Source organism: Manacus candei, unplaced genomic scaffold, assembly GCF_025592945.1.
Source record: "Manacus candei isolate 608988 ecotype Guabito, Panama unplaced genomic scaffold, ASM2559294v1 h1tg000002l, whole genome shotgun sequence".
NCBI lineage: Eukaryota > Metazoa > Chordata > Aves > Passeriformes > Pipridae > Manacus > Manacus candei.
This window is the reverse complement of record NW_026138050.1, coordinates 321,292-344,850: the sequence shown is the minus strand read 5'-3', so window position 1 is coordinate 344,850 and position 23,559 is coordinate 321,292. Positions and strand designations below refer to the sequence as shown.

Here is a 23,559-nt window from a genome sequence, read left to right as displayed (position 1 = left end):
TTCTTCAGATAGGAGGACCTGGAGCAGCAGCAGGTCTAGCCTCACTATTACCAAAGCTCAGGACATACACCTGGTGTTTGGGGCTGAGCCTCTGCCCAAATGCATTCTGCATCCTTCTGTCATTTCCCCTACAACACTCAACACCTCATCACTATGTGTCTGCTGCAGCCCAGAGCCTTCAACTACAAAATTATATGGTCTACCTTGACCAAAAGCTGAACACTTGCAAGGATCCAAACACATTTTCATTTGCCCACCTTATTCCAGAGGATTTAGGAGATATTCATCTCATAACTAACAAAAATCTTTAAGTGAGTGTGCTGCAGAGCAGGAGGCATAGAGGGGGCACAGTCCTGTGCAGGTACCAGGCTCAGGAGGGCTGGCACAAAGCTCCCAGGGCACCTTTGGCTGGGCAGCAAACTGCATCTCACTGTTTTGCTACTGGTTGTCAGTAAATTGACAGCCCTTCACTGCCTGGGGAAGAGAAGAGAGCCCAGACAGACCCCCCCTGAATACCCCACCCAGGCATTGAAAGCAATGCCCCGGCCCCCCAGGGAGGGGACAAGTCCCTCACTTTTCCCGCCCCTCTAAGGTTTCTCCAGCAATCGAGAGGCATCTGATCTTTCAGGAGCCTGATAGAGAGAGAATGCTGGTGTCATTACCAAGTTAATTAGAAAAACTCAAATGGAGCTTTAAACATTTTTATAATACATTTGGGTCTTTTTGGCAGGATTATTGCAATCTTTTGGGTTTCTATTTCCCATTAAAGCACTCTCAGTAGTGCACATATAAAAGCCATATGATCTTGGCTCCTTGCTGATTTTTTTTCCTTTTTATTTTTCCTTTTTTTTGGGTAAGATTTATTAAATATTGTAATCAGTTAAATTTTGGCAGCTTAAACATTTTCTTTAATAGCCTTGTTAAATGTGGATTAGATTTAAAATCCCTGCGTCTGAACTCTGGAGCAGCAGTATTTATATGCAACGCTAAAAAAATTAAAAGCTTTACAAAGTGGTAATTACTCCTCTGCTGCAGGAGGAGAGAGACTGACTTTCTAAGTTATTTTTAGGCAAGTTTTCCAGCCTCACCCTTCCCAAACAATACTACACAAGCAGAATTTATTCCTCCTGAAGGACCACCCCCCCAGGTGTGGCACACCTGACCTGCAGAGCCCACTCCACCAGCTTTGGCTTTGTGACACCAGGAGCAGCCAGCGGCCCCTGCAGGACTCTGCTTCCTCTGAGGCCCCCCCACACCCTCCCTGGGGAGCGGGTCCCCAGCACTACCAGCCAGAAGCAGGAGCAGCCCAGCAACAGGTGGACAGGGGATGCTTCCCTTACAGCCCCCAGGGGCTCCCATCAGATGCAATGGGTGCAGCTGCAGCCCCCGGCTGCGGCAGCCCCTGCTCCTCAATCACCCCGTTAATGACACTTCTATGACTTTTGCTGTGTCTAAGTGATGCATGTCCTGACCATCATCACAACTCCATGCCACGCTTGCAGGGAGCACAGAGACCTGGTTTTATGTTAACTGAAGCCCAGGAAAACTTTCAGGTGCCATTAAGAACAGCTAAAGCAGAGGGGACATTCCTTGTTCCTGTTTTCCCTTCCTTTCCTCACCACAGCAGCTCTGTATTGTGCCCAGGCTGGGACAGACTGGTGTGTGGGAGCCTGCAGGGGCTCCCGGGGGCAACAGACTGGTCGTGGAAGAGGCAGCACCCACGTCTCTGGGAAGGGCAGGGAAGGTAAGCAGTGATCCACAAAACATGCCAATGACACCAGTTTAGGTGAACACGAGCAGAGCAGAACTTCAGGACATGCCTTGGGGCACCAGCCACTGAACAGGGCACACCTGGGCACCACAAATGCAAACTCACAAAGAGAGGAGGGCGGCTGGACTCACCACCTCTCACATCCCTGGGAAGGTTTGGAAAAGCTGGCCTGGCTCCTGAGGGTGGGTTTTTTCAAGGCAGCATGTCCTGCTGGGATAGGAGCAGGGCAGGGCAGGGTGAGACCCATGCACAGGACTGCAAGGTGCATCTCAGCAGCTGTGCCCGAGTCAGCAAAGCCTTTCTGTGAGAAGGTGGGATTGCCAAATGCCCCTTCGGATGGAATGGAAGGCAGCTGGAGGGTCCCAGGAGATCCCTGAGGGTGCCCAGAGGAAAGCTGCCGAGCTTGTAGGCAGCACCCTGAACTCTAGGAAAGTAAAACCTCCCTGGGAGGGAGGGAGGGTTCGAGGGCTCCCCAAGCAGTGCTGAACCACAGAGCTTCCCTTCACCTGCACAGCAGTGCGAGAGCACGGAGGAATCCTCCCCCACAGCCCTGCCTGGGCAGCTCCAAAACTCCTCAACACCTGCGGTTGGAAGGATGAGCTTTGCTGAATATTTCTGAGGAACAGAAGGCACCTTTGGGAGCATTACCTGTGTTTTAATGAAGCTTTTTGCCATTGAATGTAAGTCAATTTTCTTGGAGTGATTACCCTATCTCTGGAGGGTATTGTAGGAAGAGATGAGAACCAGAGAGGGCCAAGAATAATATCAAGCACTGTAACAATTCTCAATAAGGAGAGACAGAAAAACAAGGTAGAAACAGAATGAATAAATAATGGTGTAGAAGAGACAGTCTGGGAGCTCCTCTTATCCCACTCTCATAACAAGAGGCGATATGATATTGAATTAAAAGGTGGAATAAAAGGGAAACACCTTACTCATGTGAGCTGTAATGAGTGTGTGGGGCCCTGCACAAGCCCAGGTGCTCCCCGGGGAGCGGGTTCTTGGCTCTGCCTCACAAGCACAATACCTTCAGCCCTGGATGCAGAGAAAGAGCTTGGGATCCACATGTGGCTTCGGTCCAGGTGGCAAACTGGATCCCTCCTGCAAGAGGCATCTCCCTGAGCTGGGGAAAATTTCGGAGTCAGGGTTTTTAGGCTGAGGTCCCTGCAGCTGGATGCAGGAAGGATGCTCTGCCAATGCCCTTACATACCGATGCTGCACTCCCACCCTGGGGTGCTGGTTTCTATCCTCTGGACCTGCAGGTGGTCCTGCAGGGACTATCACAAAGCCACAGGTGAAACATGGGAGCAGAAGTAAGAAGTGCTAATGCAGAAAGAGGCCATGAGCAGACTGTTCCTGCCTCAGCCAGACCTCTGAAGCTGGCTCCTGGGGAAAGGACTTCAGGGAACAGAAACTCTCCTTAGTTCTGCACCAGAGAATGAAGACTTTCTCCTTTTAAAATTCATAAACCAACCCAGACTGTAAGTTACAAACTAAGGAGCTCCTATTTACATATATCACTGCAACAGCCACAGTGCTCGTTATGAATTATTTAGCATGATGCTCTCTCACACCAGCCCTGCTCACTCCATGGCCTCCTCTCAATTAGGCCTTTATGGCAGAGGGGTCAGTAATAACAGGTCACTTAACTGTAAATAAAAGTGACACTGGGAGATATGCCAGAGTATTTATTTGTACTGCTGTAATACTGTAAAAATGTATTTATGAAGATCAGCTCCTCACATGTTTACTTGCCATGCAAAAAATGTGTTTAGCAAAACGCACATTACACACACATTACCCCCAGCAGATGCGGTCTCTCAGCCTGTGGGGGTGCTGAGCCCGCTGCCAGCTGCCCTCAGCCGTGGGCACTGCTGTGCCCCCTGCCCACTGCCTTGCTGGTGGCGAGGCAGAAGCTGTGGTGGTTGGAATGGTGCTGGGGAACCTCAGGGAGGTGCTCGCCCTGCCCAGTGTGAGGGGACGGCTCCCATGACATCGTATCCGGGCTCGGGACAGTGCGGTCCTAGCAAGCACCCAGGACAGGAGCCAAGCAGGCCTGGGAGAGCCCCCAGGAGAAGTTCCTCAAATTAAATGTTTTGTGGCAAAGAAGCAAATTTGCTGACACTGAACCTTCTCAAGCCTGAGTTTGGCATTGTCAATTTACCCGGCTTTTCAAAAGGACAGTGCTTTAAGCAGAAGTTTTAGTGGTTTTCCACCTGACACCTTTAATGTTCTTAAAAAGTAAAAATTCAGTAAGGACATTAAGTTCTTCATTTTGGACCAATTAAGAACTTCCACACACAGAAAGGCTGCCCTTTGTTCTGTGTTTTATGGAGCTCTCTGCTTTGTAGAAGTTTTTGAAAAGTCATTTAATGTCAAACCAATGTTTCTGGGTTTTTTGAGCCTCAAGCAAACAGAAAAATCACCTTTTTGCTCCACTCTGGGCAGCTCTCTGTCAGCTGGCAGCTCCTCCCCTCTCTGCCTGGCAGCCTCCATCCATCCCGTCTTTCAGTCTCCACTGGCACGACTGCACCACGGCTCCCTCCTGCTGGCCAGCAGAGGGCATGGCCCCGGGGAACGGCGGGGACCCTGTGGCCTTCAGCCGGGCAGGGATCCCACCGACCTTGGTCTGCAAAAATCCACAAATTCATTTTCCATGAGTGGGACCAATGGGCATCAAAAATCAAACTGCTGCCTAAAGGAGCTACTTGTCAGCAGACAATGTCCCTGGTGCTGTCCTCAGTGCAAGGGGATGGAGAGGAGTATGGGAGAAAAGTCCCTGATGCCCAGCACATCCCTGTACAGATGTAACCCTGGTCCCTCGTCCCCAGAGGATGTGACCAGCCCAACCTCGCTTTTCTCTGTGCCTTTGCAAAAGGCTCTGAATCCCAAATCCCACGGAGAACAACAGCAGTTGTTCTCCCTCCAGAATGCCAGTGGGTGCCCAGGCCCCAGAGCCAGGGACGACTGCTGCATCCCCCCTGACTCAGTGGGGCAGGGCAGTGGAGCTGGGGGCTGCTCTGCCACTGCAGGACAGGCCTGGGTCCCACACAGCCAGCAGCAGCCCCTTCCCAGGGCTCAGTGCAGCTTTTCCCAGGAACTGTTATTAGCCTAGTATGGGAGGTGATAATAACAAGCCATTAATGGGAATCTGTTTGAGTGCCACTGTGTGGTAAGATCGTAAATTAATGGTCGTTTCATTTATTGTCATTTTGTCCATAACAAGATGCTGATTTTCCCCTTGGGATAATGAAATTGATCTGTAAGAACCATAAATCGCCCCGTGGTGTGGCTGGAGCCAGGTGCTGGATTAACAGGCTCATGGCAGAGATGTAAAAGCCCATGAATCGCGTGGTGGGGGGGAGAGGATGGCTGCGCCGGGGGGGCCCACGCTGACATTGCACTGGCTCCTGTGTTGGAGCACTCCACAGGCTGACAGTGAGGTATCTCATGTATCACACCAGGAAGATCCAACTATCCCTGGGTGGCTTGCATTTTCTGCTCATGGAAAATTGTTTTTTAAAGACAAACCAAAACGGCCCAAGACACTCCCTGACCTTCACCCCTTCAGAGGTGTCCCAGACAGATGCTGCCCAGCCTGCCTGTGCACCAGCAGCTCAGGGTCAGCCAGGAAGAGGATTGATGGCTTCTGCTGCCTTCACCTGGAGCATAAAACAAAAACACATTGGAAATTTATAGCATCTACTGAGCTGAAAGGCTTCCTTTACTTCATGTTCCCTGATGTTCCCAGGACTCCCAGCCAAGCACCTTTACGCAGTGAACAAGTCTGGCTTCACAGCAATGACCACCTGGAAATAAAAATTAAGTGAAAGTTTCTCATAATTAAGTCTTTAAATGGAACAAGGAGTTAGAGCTCTTAGGGTGATGAGCACCCTCCCCATTCCACTGCAGAGGCACCAGCCAGAGCTGCAGAGACACGTACCCCACTCCACGTCTGTCCTGCAAGGAGCTGGCTGTGGTGGCAGTTCGGACAGCAAGGGGGCTGCTGGCAGTCACTGACCTGACCAGTCACTGTCCTGGTCACACCAGTGGGACACCCCTTCTCTCACCCCTCAAGTGCTTTAAATGCCTGCTTGGTGCCTGATGGAGCCCTCACTACTTCCCCCTTTCTCTCTCCTCATCTCACTTTCACAAAATGAGAAAACCTTGCCTGGCTCAGGGCAGGATGTGGCACCAGGGCTGGCTGCAGAGGGGTCCTGTGGCAGAGGAAGACACTGGGGAAGAGACCCCCTGGGACCCCCTGCTGCCCCCAAGAGCCCTCTCCAAACTGGCACCTTCTGAGGCAGGGTGTTGAGAAGGCCTTACAGATTTCTGGGTTTTTTCCTTGCATAATTCAGTAGAGATATAATTTTGAATAATGCTATTTTTCTCACTCAGATATGAGAAATATTAACTGGCCAAACTTTGCTGTGGCTGTCACCATCCTTTTAGCAGTGTGATTGCCAGCAGGGATTTATCGTCCTCTCTGCACCTGGGTTATTTGAGTTTTGCTTTGCTGCAGGGCCAGGGCAACAATAAATTTCCTTCTCCTCTGGAACATGCTCTAACCTCTCATTTTCTAATAAAGTGTTAAACCTTGGAGCAGCCCACACTGGCTCTGGTGCTGGAGAGGAGTTCCAGCTGAGGCGACAAGCTGCCTGCTGCAGGCTGGAGGGTACCCTTAGGGGCCAGGAATCTCTTCCCATGGTGGCTCTCATGAATTCTGGCTTTCTTTTCCAAGAGAGCCCCCTCCCCAGGCAGAGGCCTCCAAGGCTGATCCCTAGCAGCCCCACAACCAGCGGAGAGGAGAGCCTGAAGGCATTCACGGAGGAGGTGCAGGAGAAGCCCCCAGATCCACTCAGTAAGGCCTGACCAGGACAGCGACAAAAGGGAGCAGCTTGGAGAGATTCCCCACCCCACAGTCAATGTGTCCCCAGTGCAGCCTCCTGCCCACTCCAGCCCACGCTGGAGCAGCACACGGCAGAATTGACCCTGACTGGTGGTGGAGGGACAGTGAGAGCCACCAGTAGAACTGAGCCCATCCCCAGCATGGGGTTTGGGCTGCTAAAAAGGGTCCCAGCTGGCAGCCTGCCACCCCCCATCATCCCAGCCCTTCCTGCTCCTGTAGGGCTTCAGTAGAGGTTGACAGAGCAGGAGGGATGATGGGTGAGTGGTGGGTGGTGATCTGGTGCTGGTCCCATTACAGAACTGTCGGCAACTGCAGCACCGGGCTTCACCAGCCCAGCTGGTTGGTGAGTTACAGCAAGAGGCCGTGTTGTGGTGATAAGGTTTTTTTCAATATATTCTGTTTGCATTGGCATTGGTTTCGCTCTTTCTCAACTGACTGATAAAGCCCTAGACAGGGGATTAGTCCTCTTGGAAGCTAAAGAAAGAGGTAATTTGAGTTGTTTATAGCCTGCAGGGGTAGAATCAAAATGTACAATACTGAGAGAGTCAAACTTTTACAGCGTATGGCAGAGCCATAACTCAGAGCAAGTATCACACATTACAGTCCTGTGAAATGCATTTCTGTGACAAAAGGCTGGAAAGGCAGAAAGAATGAGAGGAATTAATCTGTTCTTGGGACAAATATTGTAATGAAGACAAGAAATGCCAAGAAAATTAACCCCTGCCTGGTTCAGTGTTGGCATCAAAGTGTTTAACCCAGAAGTCTTAACTCTGCACTTTGGGCAGCATCAGAAACAGCCCTTGCCCTAACGATTCTGCAGTACAGGCACAGGGGAGCCCCAGTCTGACCTTGGCTTTTCTGCGCTAAAAGAGTAGCAGCTTTCTTTCAACTGGGTTTTGCTGGATTTTCATAGCTATTAAATCTAATTGCTGAGATAGAGTTATAAAATTATAATTTTAACCATGCAATTTAGATGGAGTAACTGGTCGCCTATTTCTGTGATTATCCCTGATTATTAAATGAACAGCTGCCTCCAAATATGTTTGCAACAAACTAATTTAATGAGTGCATGTGCCTGAATATTCATAGCCCTGATTCGCGGCACAGACTTTTTCACTGTGGCTTTAAAAGTTAATTTATCCTGGCAATTTAAATAAATCCACTTCCATCAGCCTTGATTCAAGTTCCACACTTTAACACTGAGTTTGGCAGCAAGGAAGGTGTACCAGCATCTCCTCGGCAGCCACTCGCATAGAGCACTGTCAGAGCACAGACACCGGCACAAGTGTCAATCCCAGGCTTCTCCCATGCCTTATTTGTGGGTTTGACAACCCTCCTCTGTGCAGCACTAACACAGTGTGACACTCCACAGTCTGTTTGTTTTAGCTTTTCTGTTAAACTTTGCTACCACACCAAGCAGTGTGGAAAATAATCTGCCTCCCCCAAGCACTGAAATATGGGTATGGCTGGCCGGCGGACAGCCAGCCAGTGGTTCTCCTGGCTGCCAGGCTGGTGTCGGCAGAGGAATGTCTCCTGACAGCCCGGCAGTCATCCTGGCATCAGGAATTTCATTTTCATCCTTATGAAGGAGGTGTCTTGTGTTGCCACCAGCCAACAGGTGGCAGAGGGCTGAGGGGCAGAGGGGCCAGGAGCATCCCAGGCAGCAGTGCTGGTGTTCCCAGCCCGCAGTGTGCCAAGGGTAGCCATAGAGCAGCCACAGTGGCAAAGTACCACCACACCCAAGGGTCAGGAGAAGGCAGTGGGTCAGTCAAGTGCCCTTTGCTTGGCATCTGGCCACTCCAGCCATCACTTGTGGACCCAGACAGGTGCAGACAGCACAGACTGGGGTAGAGCTGTGCCAGGGTCTGGCTCCACATGGGATAAATGCTGCTGTCCCCAGCCTGGCCTACAAGAACACAACTTGGACTTAAATCTCTGTGCACCCTCCAGAGCAAGCCGCACTGCTACAGACTACTGCAGCATTTTAATAATAGTCACAGCACAATACAGACTGCTTAAAAACCCAAAAGTACTGCCCTGTAACATGAGCGGGTGCCCAAGAACAGCTATTTCACCTGATGCTGCTTCCATCATGAAGCTCCAGAGTTCCCCCTGGGGTCTCCCAACCACGGCAGCAGCGTGCAGCCTCTGGACCCTGACAGAAACCTCCTGCGCTTGGGAATGTGCTAGGATTTACATACTTACTGGAGAGAAACAGCAGCTGCTCAGAAGGCAGGCTCAGCTCCCAGAAGCATTTCCAAGATGCCTATTAGGCAAATGCTGGCAGGCCATGCCCAGGTTCTCCAGGCAATCCATCCATCCTGCCCCTGTAGAATATCGGCAGTCACTCCGCTGGAACAGGCGGGCACCAGCCTGGAACGCCAAGCCTAGTTGGGCCAGTGACTTGTGCAACCTCTGAGTGCAACAGCTTCCTCACATCCCCATAGACATGTCCCTTGGCAAGCAATCACCATTAAAAAAAAGTCTTTTAAAAGCTTTTATTAAAAATCCAAGAAAAAAAGAAAGAAAAATCTGTTAAAGCATTTGAAATGTAAAGCAAGGCTTTCATTTCAACAGCTTCCCTGCTGCCTTTTGTCTCTTCCTGTACAGAGGTTTCACAAAAAATCCACAGTTTGACAGACGTTCAGATGATATTAAAGAAGGCAACATCTGATTGTGGGGGAAAAGAAACAGTTCAGCTGAGCTGGGCCGGAGCTGTTGGACTGTGACCAGCTGCTCTGCAGAACCAAACGCCAATGGAAAGGAAGGTTCAGAGGGGCTTGGCAGCCCCTGCTAGAGAGAGGAGCCCATCCCACACTCACAGCTTTCCCAGCTCCCCAAGCCCAGCATAGCCTTCCAGGGGACATCCCTCCATCAGTGTGTCCTGGGCCCCCAAGTGTGGTGGGTCTGGGTCTGGCTGGGGGGGTCCCCCATCTCTGCAGTTCTCATGGTTGAACAGCACCATCTCCCCAGTTTTTCTGAGGGAGCCTGTCCCCACGCTGGGTGCTGAGACTGCATCACCTGAGAGGCCATTTGTGGTGGGTGGGCACAGGGAAGGGCACCTGCTCCAAGAAATTTCCCCATCACTGGCCTCTGCTTGTCCTGGGCATCACCTAAGGAAATTTCCAAGGATTCACCTGAAAACTCATCCCAGTGTAACCAGTCCTTTTGGAAGAAACCAGAGGTTCTCTTCAGCCCCTGCACGGCTTCTCTCAGCCCTGTGTCCCTGCTCTGTGGAATTGTTCCCGTGGGCAAAGCAGGAGTAGGTCCTTTCCTGGGACCAGAGGCTCTGGGTCCCTGCCCTGGGAGCAGGGCTCAGCAGGCATGCCACTCTCTTGGCACTTGGGAGGCAGGAACAGGCACGAAGGAACACTTCTGCTGTTCTAGCAAGGAGCGATAGATTAAAAAGCTAGTTAAAAATTCATCCAGGAGAGGCAGAGTTTCCCAAGCATATCAGAGTTAATATTTATAAAGGGGATTGTTGCTCAGGCTCAATTATCCTAAAAGCTTGGTACAATTGATGCATTGGAGAAACCACGAACACAGGCATGTCAAGGGAAAACCATTCCCTGTGACTGCTAACAAAATGCAATCAGATCTGCAGCATGTGGAGCCAATTGATTTTCAACAAGTCATACAATGTAAACAAATGATTGATTCTCAGCGCTTTCATTTCTGAGCAAGCAGCCAGGCACCTCTCCAGCTCCCGGCGCAGGTGAGGCTGGAGGGAAACACGGCTGCAGCGGGGCGGCTGCAGCCCTTTCATCAGCCAGCCAACAGCAGGAGCTTTGATTTTTGTTCCCTCAGCCCCTTAAGCAGCCACTAAATAATGAACAGTTCCTCACGTAAGCAGCCCCCGATCATGTGAAATCCTTCTGCTGCCAGTGGTCATGTCAGACCACTTTCCGCCTTCACTGGGAGTAGGGAGTTTCCTATTTCTTTTGCATTTTGCCTCCTCTGATGTTTCCAGCTTTGCTCTGATTTACTTGAGACAGATGAGACAGGAATATCTCCGAGAGCTTTATCACTGCTTTCTCGGTGGCTGCAGCAGCGGCAGCGCGCTGGTGTGTGTCTGCGCCGGCCGTTCGGCGGCTGCTGAAATCGCTCCCCGCTCCCTGGGAAACCAATAAGCCGATACCACTGCACCGGCGGCTGCCGGACCGCGCCCCTGGGTATGTCAAATTAAACCAGCGCCGGCAGCCCGGCCGTAACAGCACCTGTCCCTGGGCAGGGAGCTGGGGCTGCAGCTGTCAGTGCAGCATCCACCCCCACCAGTGGAGCCGCAGGGCACCGGGGTGACGACCACTGGCACATCTCCTTTCCCCTCATCAGCGCCCCTGCTCACGCCCTCCCGCTGTTGCGGCGCCGCGGAGGCAGCGGTGCGGGGCAGTGCGTGCTCCCGCACTGCCCTGAGCCTCGCCGGGTGCTGTCGGGATTACCAGTCTGAGAAGACGAGTCACGTTTCCATGAACTGTGATAATCATTGCAGCAATAGCTTTAAAACTGCGTTTCCAGAGCTCCACCACCCGCCTGTTTCCGCCCCGTGTGCAGCGATGAGCTGTCGGGACACTTATGCAGCACAGGGTCCTGAGGGTCCCTGGGCAGGGGGAACCACTGCCCCATGTCCCAGAGCCCCAGGGGACAAGGACCTGGATTTCTGTTCTCCCAAAGCTGCCAACCACGTTATGCCAGCAGTGAAAGCTGCCCTGGGGGCGGTGGGTCCCCGGGCAGCCCCGTCCGGGCGTGCAGGGCGGGGTCAGCACGGGGCCGCCTCCTCGGATGTCCGGCGTGGGCTGCAGCTGCCCTCTGGCTACGGAACCGAGTCCTTCCCAAGAACAGCCTGCTCTTTCCAGAGCCCCCGGCGTTAGGCATCCACTGATCCCCCGCTGGGGGTTCCCGGAGGCGCCAGAGGCTCGGGGCTCCCCGGTGCCCGCCCGGTGGTCTGTGTGGTGGGACAGGCGCTGTGCCGAGGGTTGGTGGTGCCTGCGGTTTGCCGGGGGCTGCCAGGCACAGTGCCCGCTCCCTGCGCCAGGGCTTGGCACCATTCCCTGCAAGTGGGCACAAATTCTTCCTAAAACACAGAGGAGGCTTGCATGGGCGCTGAGAGATTCCTGCACAGACGCCACCAGGGCCAGGAGTGTTTATCTTTAAAATTAAAATGGTCTTTTTAAAGCAGATTAAAACTCATTGTGAAAGTAACCATGAACATCTGTGATCTCCCCACAAAGGCCTTCCTGGCTCTTTTAGAATTTGCCCTGTTCTCATTATAGTATCAGCATAATTCTGCCTCTTTATTTAAAGCCTGCAAGATATTTGTATTTCAAATAATTTTTACAGAGTTCAAATGTGCATCACAAGCTGTTTTTTCTACTTATGTATTAATTGTATGTGTGTGCCCAGTGCTAAGCCCGATTGCCATGTAATTTGTACGACATAATTAACCATGTAGAAACCATATTACATTGTGTTTGGAAGAGTTACATCCAGTTAATCGAATTGACTAATAACATGTTTTCATTTAGTAGCACGTACTGTATTTCCAGTGATTGAATTAACGTCATGTTAACGGCTGCTTTTTGCAACAACATTTGGCATAAATGGCATTAAAAATTGATGTTCGTACAAATGTATTTTGAATACAGCTCAGCATGTGGCCTGGGAAAACACTCCTGTTGTTTATTAAATCAGCTCCACTTGTGAGTGTGCTCCGAGGCACAGCACTGTTGCCCTGCCCATGTGCTGGGACCCCTGGGACCACTGTCCCCCTGTCCTGCTCTGGATCTGAGCCGCCCCAACTGTGGTACAGACTCCTCTCGCTCCCTTGGGTGGCAGTGCCTGGAGTTAGAGTTGGGCTTGTGGGACACATTTTAGAAGGGATCTCTGTTCATCAGGCTGTGATGGGAAAGCTCTGGGCATCTGCTGGTAGAGGCAGATGAAGAGGCAGCACCAGCTATGCCCCTTGGAGAGCCCCCCCCCACTGTGCCTGGCCAGCCTGCTGGCCTCTCCCACAAAAGCCACGAGGGTAGGATGGACAAATGCTCTGCAGCCACCTTCTTCCTTCTTGTCCATGTTTGCAGATTGTCCCCAGGGAGGTGGATCAATGTGCCTGTAGCCAGGAGGCTCCTGCTTGCTTTGACCCACAGTGGGAAACAACCGGTGTTGCCTAAAATCTTAAGGTATCACCAGAACTGCAGTGTCTGGGCCCCTCTCCACAGCTCTCCCTCTCTGGAGGAGCCAGGAGAATAGGCAAGGCCCATGGAGCACAGCCAGGCTGGTGGTGTCCAAGTCTGCAGCCACAAGCACAATGAAGGAGCCTGAGCCTGTTTCTCCTTGAGGGATTAAAAATACTGATTTTTTTATTCTATACCCAGCAGTGCATCCTGTTTCTGCTGGGAGGGAGGGGTTTGGTTTAAGATACTTGTGAAAGCAAAGGAAAGAAAGGACAGGAAAATTGGTGGTTTTGGTGGCACTTGTCTGGGAGCCAGGAAAGCAGAAAAATAAGGCACAGATACATTTGTGCTGATGGCAGCCTGATGTCTTGTCTCCTCATACACATTTTCCATGCTGTTGCAAAAATGCTTTCTCCTCACCTATGTAAGCACCACTCCTGCAAAAGACACCATGAGAGGTCTGTGAGCCAGGGGTGCTTCACAGCTCTGCAGGAGAGAAAGTTTCCCTTCCTCGGTTTGCCATTTTCTTTGCAAGTTATACAGGCTCCATTCTCCATCTCTCATACAGTCACTGCTGATAAGTTGCACAGGTGAACATACCTGTGCCCAGCCTGCACCATGGAGAGGGACACGCCGGAGCTCCGTTCCTGCTGCTGACGTGGCCAGCTGTAACCCCATGGCATCCACAGTCTGTGTGGGAGCAGCAAGGAGCCGCTGCAGTCTGTTGTGCCCTCCAGCACTGTCCATCTGCATGTGCCACCCCCAGCATGGTCTGTGCACATTGAGGGAAGGAGCATCCTGCAGATCCTGTTGGAATGGGACACGTGGTGAGGCAGGCAAGCTGAGCTGGACAGCATAGTGCAGCAGGGAACAGCCTTTGCCTTAGTGTGTGACCCCACCAGCCAGGAATGCTGCTCCCAGGAGCCCTCAGCACACGGCAACCCGAGCTGATCCCTGCCGGTTTCAAAGACAAATCACAGACTCAAGCTCCACCAGAGAATCAGCACAAAGAGAACTGACAGCCCCGACTCATGGGACTACCTCGTTGGTCCCCAGGGTGTCATTGCATCCCACCTGAGACATCGGTGAAACAAAAGCGCACCTGGAAAGAAGCTTAAATCACAGAACCACAGAGCAATTAAGTCATGTTCATACAGAGCTATTAGTGCCGATTCTCACACTCTTTACATAGGAGCAGCACATAATAATAATTTCCAATTAAATTACGTTTCTCCAAGGTGCATTAACAACTTCTATCTGTCCGATTAACTGGACCCATCTCTGCTGCATGGAGCAGTTACACCACTCCAGAGGGAAAGCAGACAGTTAACAACACCCCCTGCTGTGGTGCTAATGCAGGAATACTGCTGTAAAACCCATGGACACACTCACTGCAAACTGTCCACCCAAACACAGCTCCTGGCTCTCTGCCCCATGCTGTCCTGCGCTCTGCTCACTCCTGTGGTGTGACACGGGAATACGCCAGTGCCTGGGCTCCATTCTGGCACTCAGCTCTCGCTGCTGTCTTCTCCCAGGACACGGCGCCCAGCAGTTCTGCCAAAGGCAGCTTTGGTGAGGAAATTGCAGAGGGCCCAATTTGTGCTGGAAGAGCTGACCTGCTGCCATGACCCAGGGATGAGGGTTTATTTACTTGAGCGGGATGAATAATTCCATGCAAATTCTTTGGGCACTCAATTCTTCAGACTCCTCTTGGTGAGAAATGAAGGGAGATTCCTCCTATGAAGGAGAGAGAGCATCTGTGCAGGAGGGCAGCAGCAGAGGGCCAGCACATATCTGAAATACAGCGAATGGGACACCCAGATGTGTGCATGGTGACTCGAGTGTGTCTGCAGAGAGTGCACAGACATGGGAGCAGCTGCACCTGAGATGGAGCCTGAAGGCACCTTCCTACCAAATAGGTAAACAGAGATCTTAAAAAACAGTTGCCTTCTGACCCTGGAGCTTTGTAAATCAGGTCACTACAGCTCCATGAGCCCTGCCACTTCCTCATGATTGCAGTTCCTCTGTGGGAGTGACCACCTCGACACCTCTTGGGGACTGAGGTGGTCTGTGGCGGGAGGCAGTGCAAATACGGGAACAGGCAGGTGCACCCAGAGCAATTGCCTACACCCACATGGACACCAGGCAGCTGCATTAGGGAACAGTGAGACTGGGTGGGCATCAGAACATCATCAGGGTCCCTAAACCAGCAACACATTGAAATGAGCAGGGATAGGACAGAGACAACCCATATGGGAGAGGGAGAGGTCTTTTCCAGGAGGCCTGACAGGCCTCTGACCTGCGCTGGAGGGGAGGTGCTGGGATGGCAGAGGCACATGTGTGTGTGCACCCATATGCCCGTGCCCATGCTGCAGGGAGGGGAGCGTTCTCACTCATTCTGTCCACAGGCACAGCTGACATACGCTCAGGAGCACACAGTTATCAAAATGTTATAAATTGCTGCCTTTTAAATAGTGTGGTAATTTGCTAGTCCATTACAGGAGGAGCTGTAGTATACAAGGAGCACGCTATGAAAAATTAAGCCTTCTGCGTCACTGCTGACCTCTGCAGCTGAGGTGCTCTCAGAACTGCTCCATTATGTCAGCCTGCCCTGAGCAATTAGCCACCCCTCAGCGCTCATCTGCATGTCACTGTGCCTCAGAGGACAACACTCGCCTGGCAGTTCCTTTCCCGGAATCATTCACTGTGGAGGTTCCACTCACGACTCCATCAGCCCAATGGTCACCAGGAGATGGCCCCAGCAGGGGACCCCAGCGGCTCTGCAGCCACCCCTCCTGCTGTAATCAGTGCACTTGTGTAGCCATCACTGTGAGCAGTGACACCTAATTTTAAAGCAGCAGTTTCGCTCTTTGAATTCCTCAGGCTTGGAAACAATCCGTTCTTGTGAGAAGCAGTGTTTTCAGTGGAAGGGCTGCTGCCCAGCATGGTCCATGCAGAAGGCAGCCTGCTCCACCATGGCAGCACGGATGCTTCCCAGCAGGATGTGTTCCTCTGGAGCAGAGATAGCCATGCTCCCCCCTCCAGGTTCTTGCTGACAAATGCACAGGTCTCCTCTTCTCATGGCAGTCCTCAGCCCTGTCCCAGTCTCATTACCTCCAAGTTTCAAAAAATCCTACTTTTCCAGTGCTGAAGCAAACTACAGTTTTTTTACATAGTATATAGCTTTTACTCAAGGAAAACATAGTCTATGATACAGATCATCTTTAGTCTCTTAAGGGATTCTTGGAATTCCTACAGGTCTTGAACACAGGGATATAAATCTTCCCTTTGCTGCCCACTAACAGAGGTACACATCAGAGATCCCATTTCCAAGGTCTAAACTCCCTAAGAGGGAGCTTCTTAAGGCCAGGAAAGAAGCATGGAGCCTTTGCAGTGCCACCTCCAGCATCACACAAGAGTGCCGGAGCCAGCGGATGGGGATGAGCCACGATGGAGCCAGCTCAGGGTCCTGGGACCTCTGGAAATGACCCTTGGCAGAGCACGCAGCATCCTGTGGATGGTCACAGCCTTGGGATTGAACAGAAGCCCCTGACTGCACCAGTCTGAACAGACAGCAATGGGAAAAGGTAAACCAACCCCTCCTGTCTCCCAGAACAGCCTGTCACCTCCTCTGTGCAACTACTCCTGGGCCCCTCTTTGGAGACTGTTTGTATCCCGCCTGGCCCCCCGGGCCCAAGGGCCAGGGAGCAGCCTCTGCCCACAAACCGCCTGCATGATCCCAGCCAATCCTGGCACACCTCAGAGCCCACCTGGTTTGTTCCAGCACAGGCTATGTCCCATTCCCAAGCCTTCGGCCAGGAATCTCCCATCCTTGAGGCTTCACATCAAGGTGTGCACCAGCCCAGGACTGCACTGCAGTCAGGGAGGGCAGAACCCTTGGACATTCAGCTCACACCAGGAGAATTATGTTCATTACACCAGTTTTGTGCAGGGCAAAGGGATATTTCTCCTAAACCATGTTTAATTTCTGCACATAAATCCCTCCAAACTGAACTTCCCATTTATTTTATGTGCTTAGATATTTCCTCATGAGTTGCAGGTGAAATCCACATCCTGGCACACACATAAAAGCAAAGGCAGAAGGAACGCATCCTGGCAATATATGCATCAACCCTGGAGATATATATTTTCTTGCCGGGGAGGAAACACACAAACACCAGCTATTATTTTCTCTCAAAATATACATGTTTCAGGACAAAAATAAACATGTGAACACAGGATGTGTTACTTGCAGGCTTTCTGCCCAGAGCCAAGGTGACAACCAGCAGTTCAGAGGAAACTTGCACACAAGTTACGCTCAGCCTGCTCATTAAAAACACATCAGGGAACCTCCAGCACCCTGGGAATCCCGGCAGCACTCTCTGATCCTATCACACACACAGAACACACAGGCTGCTGCCATTCTGCTCCAGGAAAACCCGGCAAAAGAGGGAATGCAGGAAGGGGTGGCAGCAATGCAGGGTCAGGGGCTGGCACAGCCTGGCAGGGACCCCACAGCTCCCCACTCACTGCACCCAGTGCACACCCACTCTCCTCCAAGAGATGAGCCAATGCTTCCACTGTGGGTGGTTGTCCTGGTCCCTGTCAGTGTGGGACAGCTGGGAGCTGGGGCAGGACCTCGCCACTTCGCATCCTCCACATCACATTCCTCACAGGAACGCCGTCAGGGAGCTTTGTGGGATCGTGAATATGAATTGCTTTGACCTCACTTAGTCTGATATGGTGGAGTATTAAATCTCTATTTTTCAAGCATTAAGCCTGCGTAATAGAAGGATGCTGCGAGCAATTTGCAGTAAGATGAAGGGATATTACTGTCCTGGGAGACAGACAATCCAACCACATCCACAAATTGATAACAGAGATAGTGGCTTAGGTTCATGCTAGCTATTAATTAAGGGCATGTTTTATGTGGAAGACAATACCAGCTTACACAGGCAGGTACTTGCTGGCCTCCCCTCCCCTGCAGTGAGTAGCACTCCCAGAGCTGGAACGCAGCCAGGTGAGTTCGTACCTTGCTGAACTACAGTTCACACACTTACATTTGAATCTCTGACAGGCAAAATTAATTTCTCAAGCCTTTAGCACTGCAGCTTCAAAGTGGCTGTTCTGGCTGAGGAGCTGCTAGGAGCTGTGCCACCGGGATCAGCGGGCGAGCCCTCCTTCCAGGGACAGTCAAAGGCTTGGCCAGCGCAAAGCACCACCATGCTGACAGCTCTCACATCTCTGGCTGCTAATGAGCACTAACCATGTCCTGAGCTCTTCCTCTGCCCTCAGAACTCACTGCCTCGTTAGCTGGCTGATCCTCAGCTCTCAGCAAAGAAATCCAACATCAGGTTTCAGTCTTTCTTGCCTTTCCTTCTCTCATCTTGGCTGTGGCAGCATCCCACCCAGCTGAAGGATGTTATCCTTCTCCCACTCACTGCCCCCAGCATGCTCCTTGCATTTCCCAGCCCCTGCGGCGGGACTCTCAGCATCTCACATCCACTGATTGACTTGGTTGATTTTACACACACACTAATTTTGTCCTAATTACCAACAGAATATTACCCTTTCACAATCTTTTGCTCCTCACCCTAAAATTCAGCAGCAAGCCTGCAACATACCCTGACAGCTGCCCCCCCATGCCAGCACAAAAGACCCACCACTGCTTCTGTTTCAGGAAAACCCCTCCGCAGCCTCAGCCAGGTTTCCCATGCAGGGACACTCGCCCTCAGGAGCCACAGCCACCTGTGGCGCAAGGTGAAACATCGTGGAGGGCAAGAACCAAGAGACCCCAACCAGTACCCCCAGAACCTGTCTGGCTGTGGAGCCAAGGTCCAGAGCACCAGCAGTGCCACGGTGTCTGAGTGCTCTTCCGGAGAGGGCCTTCCCTGCTGGGAGTTGTAAAGCCAAACAGTGCAGGTCAGCTGCGGAAATACCCTACAGAATACCGGAGGAAGCAGCAAAAATGTCCTGTGTGATGAATAAATTGAAGCATGCCTTCTTATGGACAAGCACCTATGGAGAAGAACCCAGACAGATAAATCAGTGGGCTACGCTGAGGAGATAAAGAGGTTTATTTTTTCCAGATGGGACTAGAGAACAGCTGGAGAATTGATGAGGTGATAAGGACAGGAGATGGCTCCAGACAGGCTCCCCCTGACACATCAGAGACCTGTGCTGGGCCACAGACAGGTCACACATACACCCCTTTCTAGAAAACTGTGCTCAAAGATGGGGGGAACTCCTGGTGGGAAGCATGAGCGCTTAACAAACCACAACAGCTCCCTCCAGGCTCTCCTGATAAAGTGTCCCCTGGCCACTGGTTCCCAGAAACATTGGTTGGACCTAGGGAACGTCCATGAGCTGGACAGGAGGGGACCTGCTCAGACACCCCCTGGCTGAGCAGAGCAAGAAAAGGCAAGTAGAGACCTCGGTGGGGGCTGCTGGATAGGGACATGCTGGTCAATGGTGAGAAATGGAAAAAGATACAAAACAAAGGGAAAGAAAGGATAAACTGAAAGTCGGGCCACTGAGGATGAAAGGAGAAGCTCTCTGAGAGAGAGCTCACAGCTGCAGACACATCTGGCCACAGGCTCACCCCGTCTGCAGGGTCTCCATTAAAAGCCCAATGCACATGCACTTACGAAGCCACAACATGTCCTGGGCTGAAGTGACCATCAGCCCAGCAAGTCTGGAAGTATCTGTGCCTTTGCACAGTCAGCATCCATACCCAAATCCCAAAGCTGTATCTATACTGTGCCCAGCACACTGTGGATTACAGGATCCCAGGCTGCCTGCTGCAGCCCAGCTGTACGTCTGATCTTGGGTGAGAAATTTCTCTTTATACCAAACTGTCTATTCAAGTCATAAAAATAGGCTTTTTTTCCTTCTGTAAGTGCAACACTTTTCATATTTTTACTTCCAGCTGTCTAGATAGTATTTCACTTTTTTCATTTCTAGTGCTCAGTCTCAGTTATTTAATGTGAATTTCTAGGGCATGGTGCCCTTAGCAGACATCAGAGCAATATAACACAAGAAATCAGATATACACTGTTTCAGAGAAGGCAGGAACAAAAAGACAAACTAGGCTCTTAATACATATGGTGCTTTTGATTCATGGAATATAGAAAATTGTATTTGATTATATCTGTAATGGATCCTCGTAACTTTAGATTAAGGTTATGCTGATGGCCCAACTAATGGACAGTTTATTGCAGGAATAGATTTCATCCTATCATATTTTTTCCTGGTATCAATTACATTGAATGCTTAAATGCCTCATTTCTGTGGATGTTTATTGCTCGATTTTCCTTTCTAAGAAAAGCCTACACACACACACAATGCCCTGGTGTTCCTCTGCTAAGGGGCAAGGAACCACAGGCTGTGCTCCTGGAGCCTAGAAGCTCCTGTCATCTCCAGCTGCACAGGCCAGGAGATCCACCCTGGAGGCTCACAGCTACAGGCACCACTGAGCCCTGAGGAGACACAGCCAGAGTTCCCTGAGCAGACATGTGGATGCTATTGGAAAAAAAAAATTAAAAATCAAAAGACTTATTAAATTAACCTGTCTCAAAACCCAAAAGGCTATGTGGAATTGCTGCTGCAAGATCAACAGCAGAGCTCATGATAAGACAGGTTGGAAGCAATGACAGTGTGGTGGAGAGCATCTCATTTTCAGTCAACCGAAATTGTAATACTGTTAGTACATAATAGCAATAACAATAACAACAACAATAATAGCAACAATAATAATTTTTAAAAAATAATTATTGCATATTATTTTAATAATTATTAAATAATAGTATTAGTAAAACCCTGAAGAATGGAATCATTAAATTATTACTCTCTGAAGCAGTGTAGGAAATTGAAGGAAATGTTTGTTTGCCAGTAAAGAATTTAGGAGGCTGTGGAGGAACCAGAGATGCTACCTATTGATCCCAGGGCCAGAGGAGAAAGAGGCTAGTTGGTTTCTTAAATTTTTTTTTTTACTTTGCTTGGCTTTAACCACAGCTGAAATATTGTCCAACAGAACCAAGCCAAACCAAACCAAATCGCTCCAAAAAACCAAACCCAAACCCAAACATAAAAGCTCCAAAACACAAAAATCACCTAAATAAAGAACAGGGAAAAAAAAAAAAACAAACACGAAACAAAACTTGCAAAGGAAAAGACCACTTTTTGTCCCACTTTAAATACAGCTGCTTGACACCAGTGATTTTAGAATGATCTCTGCTATTTACTTTATAGAAATGTGCTTTGCCTCCCTCCAGAATTGATACCTGCCAGCCAGAGGAGGGCCATGGGATTGATCTCCCTGAAGAGCAATGATCCCTGATCAGGAACAGACGCTGAGTGCGAGGGCATCTGTCCGGGCTGCTGGCTGATGGTGTCAGCAGGGAGCATGGGCTGCTCATCCCAAAGGGTGCCTGCCAATGGGAATTTTTATTTTTTTAACCTTCAGCTGAACTCTTCCATTTGCCCAGCATGCCCAGATGGGATAGTGCTGGGGCTCTTCCATCCCAGTGCATTTTGCTGTCACAGCTCCTGTTTCTTGGGGAAGGAAGAGCCAGGCAGCAGGGACACACAATGTCCCTATCAAGAAGGGCAAGGCAGCATACTGGTCACAGCAAGAGGCATTTTCTATAGCCAGGTGGGATCGTCTCATCCTGCTCTTGTATTTTCCTGCAGCCTTTTCCATGGTGCTTGGTGGAGGTCCCAGCCTGCATTCCAGGCCCCGCACACAGAGCCAGCCCCAGCACCGAGACTGTTCAAGGATGCAGGGAAGGGAGGGGACAGCCCCTCGCAGGGTTGGGAGCTTGGGAACACCAAGCCACTTCAGCTCACTCGGGCACACTGATTCACATACATGTGGCTGTTATTGCTACTCCAAGAAGAGAGCTGAATCCACTTATTTTTTTCATTAAAATGCAAATTAATTTAATAAAAAGTGGAATTGTAAATTAATGAAGCACTTTAAAATTCTACATAATACAAGGCTAATACTTATTCTGTAGTATTTCCTCCAGTTAATATCACCACTAACTCCCCTGAGTGGGATCAGCTCCACCGATCTCACTGACTGAATGGGGGTCAGAGCTTGCAGAACAGGTACGGTGCCTTCGAACCACAGCCCAGCTACTGGGGCAGTTCTCAACCTCCCTCCCTCCGCAGGAATCTCACCCTGTGGTACCTGCCTGCACCCTCACACCAAGGTACTTGGCAGGGACATTTCCTTTCCTCTGTAAATAACAATGGATCCCTGTAACTTGCTGCAGCCCAACAGTTCACATGCAGAAGGCAGGACCTGCTGCCCCAGTCAGCCCCAGGGACCAACTGCCCTCCCACCATGTTCAGCTGTAACAACATCAAGGCTGCCTCAGGCAGTGAACAGGAGGCTTTGGGCATATCTGAGCCAGAGACTGCGGATCCACAATTTTTTTTGTTTCTCTTTTTTTACCCCAATACAAAGTGCCATATTCAGGTACTGACTCCAAAGCCAAACTGCTCTGTGTGCAAGCTGTGGGGCTGCCCCTCGGGCAGGGCTGCAGCCAGCCCCACTGCACTGCTGTCATGTGTGTGGGCAGCTGAGCTGCTGCACAGACCCTCCCCACTTGTCCAACCTCAACAATTGCTGCCCCTTTGCTGCAGGAGGGAGCAGAGAGACTGGAGAAGGTGCCTGGGCAAAGCTAGCAGGGGGCAGGTAGTGCTCAGGATCACCCACCTTCAGGGCAAACCTGGCTCAAGAAAACAAAACATCACCTTGAACACACAGGTGCAAGGCTTGTTGTCTGCACCTTCCCTTTCTAACTTCTACTTATAAGGAAACATTGTAGGAAATCCATCCTTAGAAAATTCATCCTTAAAATATAAGTACAAACAGAGAAGCACCCTGGGAAAATACTGGGCAAAGTGGGTGGTGAGGTATTGCCAACAGGATCAATCCCTTCTGACTTACAGGGACACATCTGAGCTCATCATCTGCTTTTTTATAGCAAAAGGAGAGAAAAGGCAATTCTGAGAATAATTCAATTCATCCCAAAGTAAGCATCTCAAGTAGGTCAGTAAACCACACCAAAAAACTGCCCTTCCCTCTGTGCTGGCTGTAAAGAGTCCAGGCAGACAGATCCTGGAGACATGGCACCAGTATATCCAGAGCTGGGTGACAGGAGTCCTCCCTCTCACCTCTCCTGATGGGACCGTGCTCAAGTGTGCATCCCCTCCCAGCAGAGCCCCTTGTCACACAGAGCCCATAGCTGCACATGGTCCTTTTCCTCTGACCATGCAGTAGGGATTACACAGGCTCCCTGTCGGTGTTAATCACTCACCACGTTCCTTTATTGCCGACTGTTATCCCTTAAATAAAGCTCACCCACCCTATTATTGTAATGTCAACCCTGAACCGCTCAGATAAACCCTGCGGACAATTTATAATTACACAGAAGTAGCTCTTCTACGCTGCACCGAGGGGCCATCGGGAGAGGATTTAGGTCTCTCACAGAGCCAGCATTTGACAGGTCTCTGCTGTTATTTCTTCCTGACAGCTCCTTGCCAATCGGCTCCTCCTGCGACACCACACTCGGGCTTTGCTGTGTGATCTCAGGTGAAGAGAGCACATAATGGGCACTAATTGCGGGCGATTACTGTTTACTTGTTAACTTTGCTTGGCAGAGCAGCTGTGGTGGACACAGGGACTGGAATATTCCCTT

General features: G+C 50.7%; 1 long non-coding RNA gene across 2 annotated transcripts in view; it reads right to left on the bottom strand.

Moving 5' to 3' along the window:
* LOC127472951 (uncharacterized) overlaps positions 1 to 23,559 on the bottom strand; it is a 142,982-nt gene that overhangs the window by 11,896 nt on the left and 107,527 nt on the right. Inside the window, exons 5-6 of one of the 2 annotated variants that reach the window (XR_007905220.1) lie at positions 13,451 to 13,657; positions 12,219 to 13,287 (exon numbers count right to left, since the gene is read on the bottom strand). The exons of the other annotated variant lie outside the window; for it this stretch is intronic. This is a non-coding gene — a long non-coding RNA (uncharacterized LOC127472951). Of the gene's footprint in view, positions 1 to 12,218; positions 13,288 to 13,450; positions 13,658 to 23,559 lie in introns of those variants that run through there. 2 annotated transcript variants of the gene reach the window in all.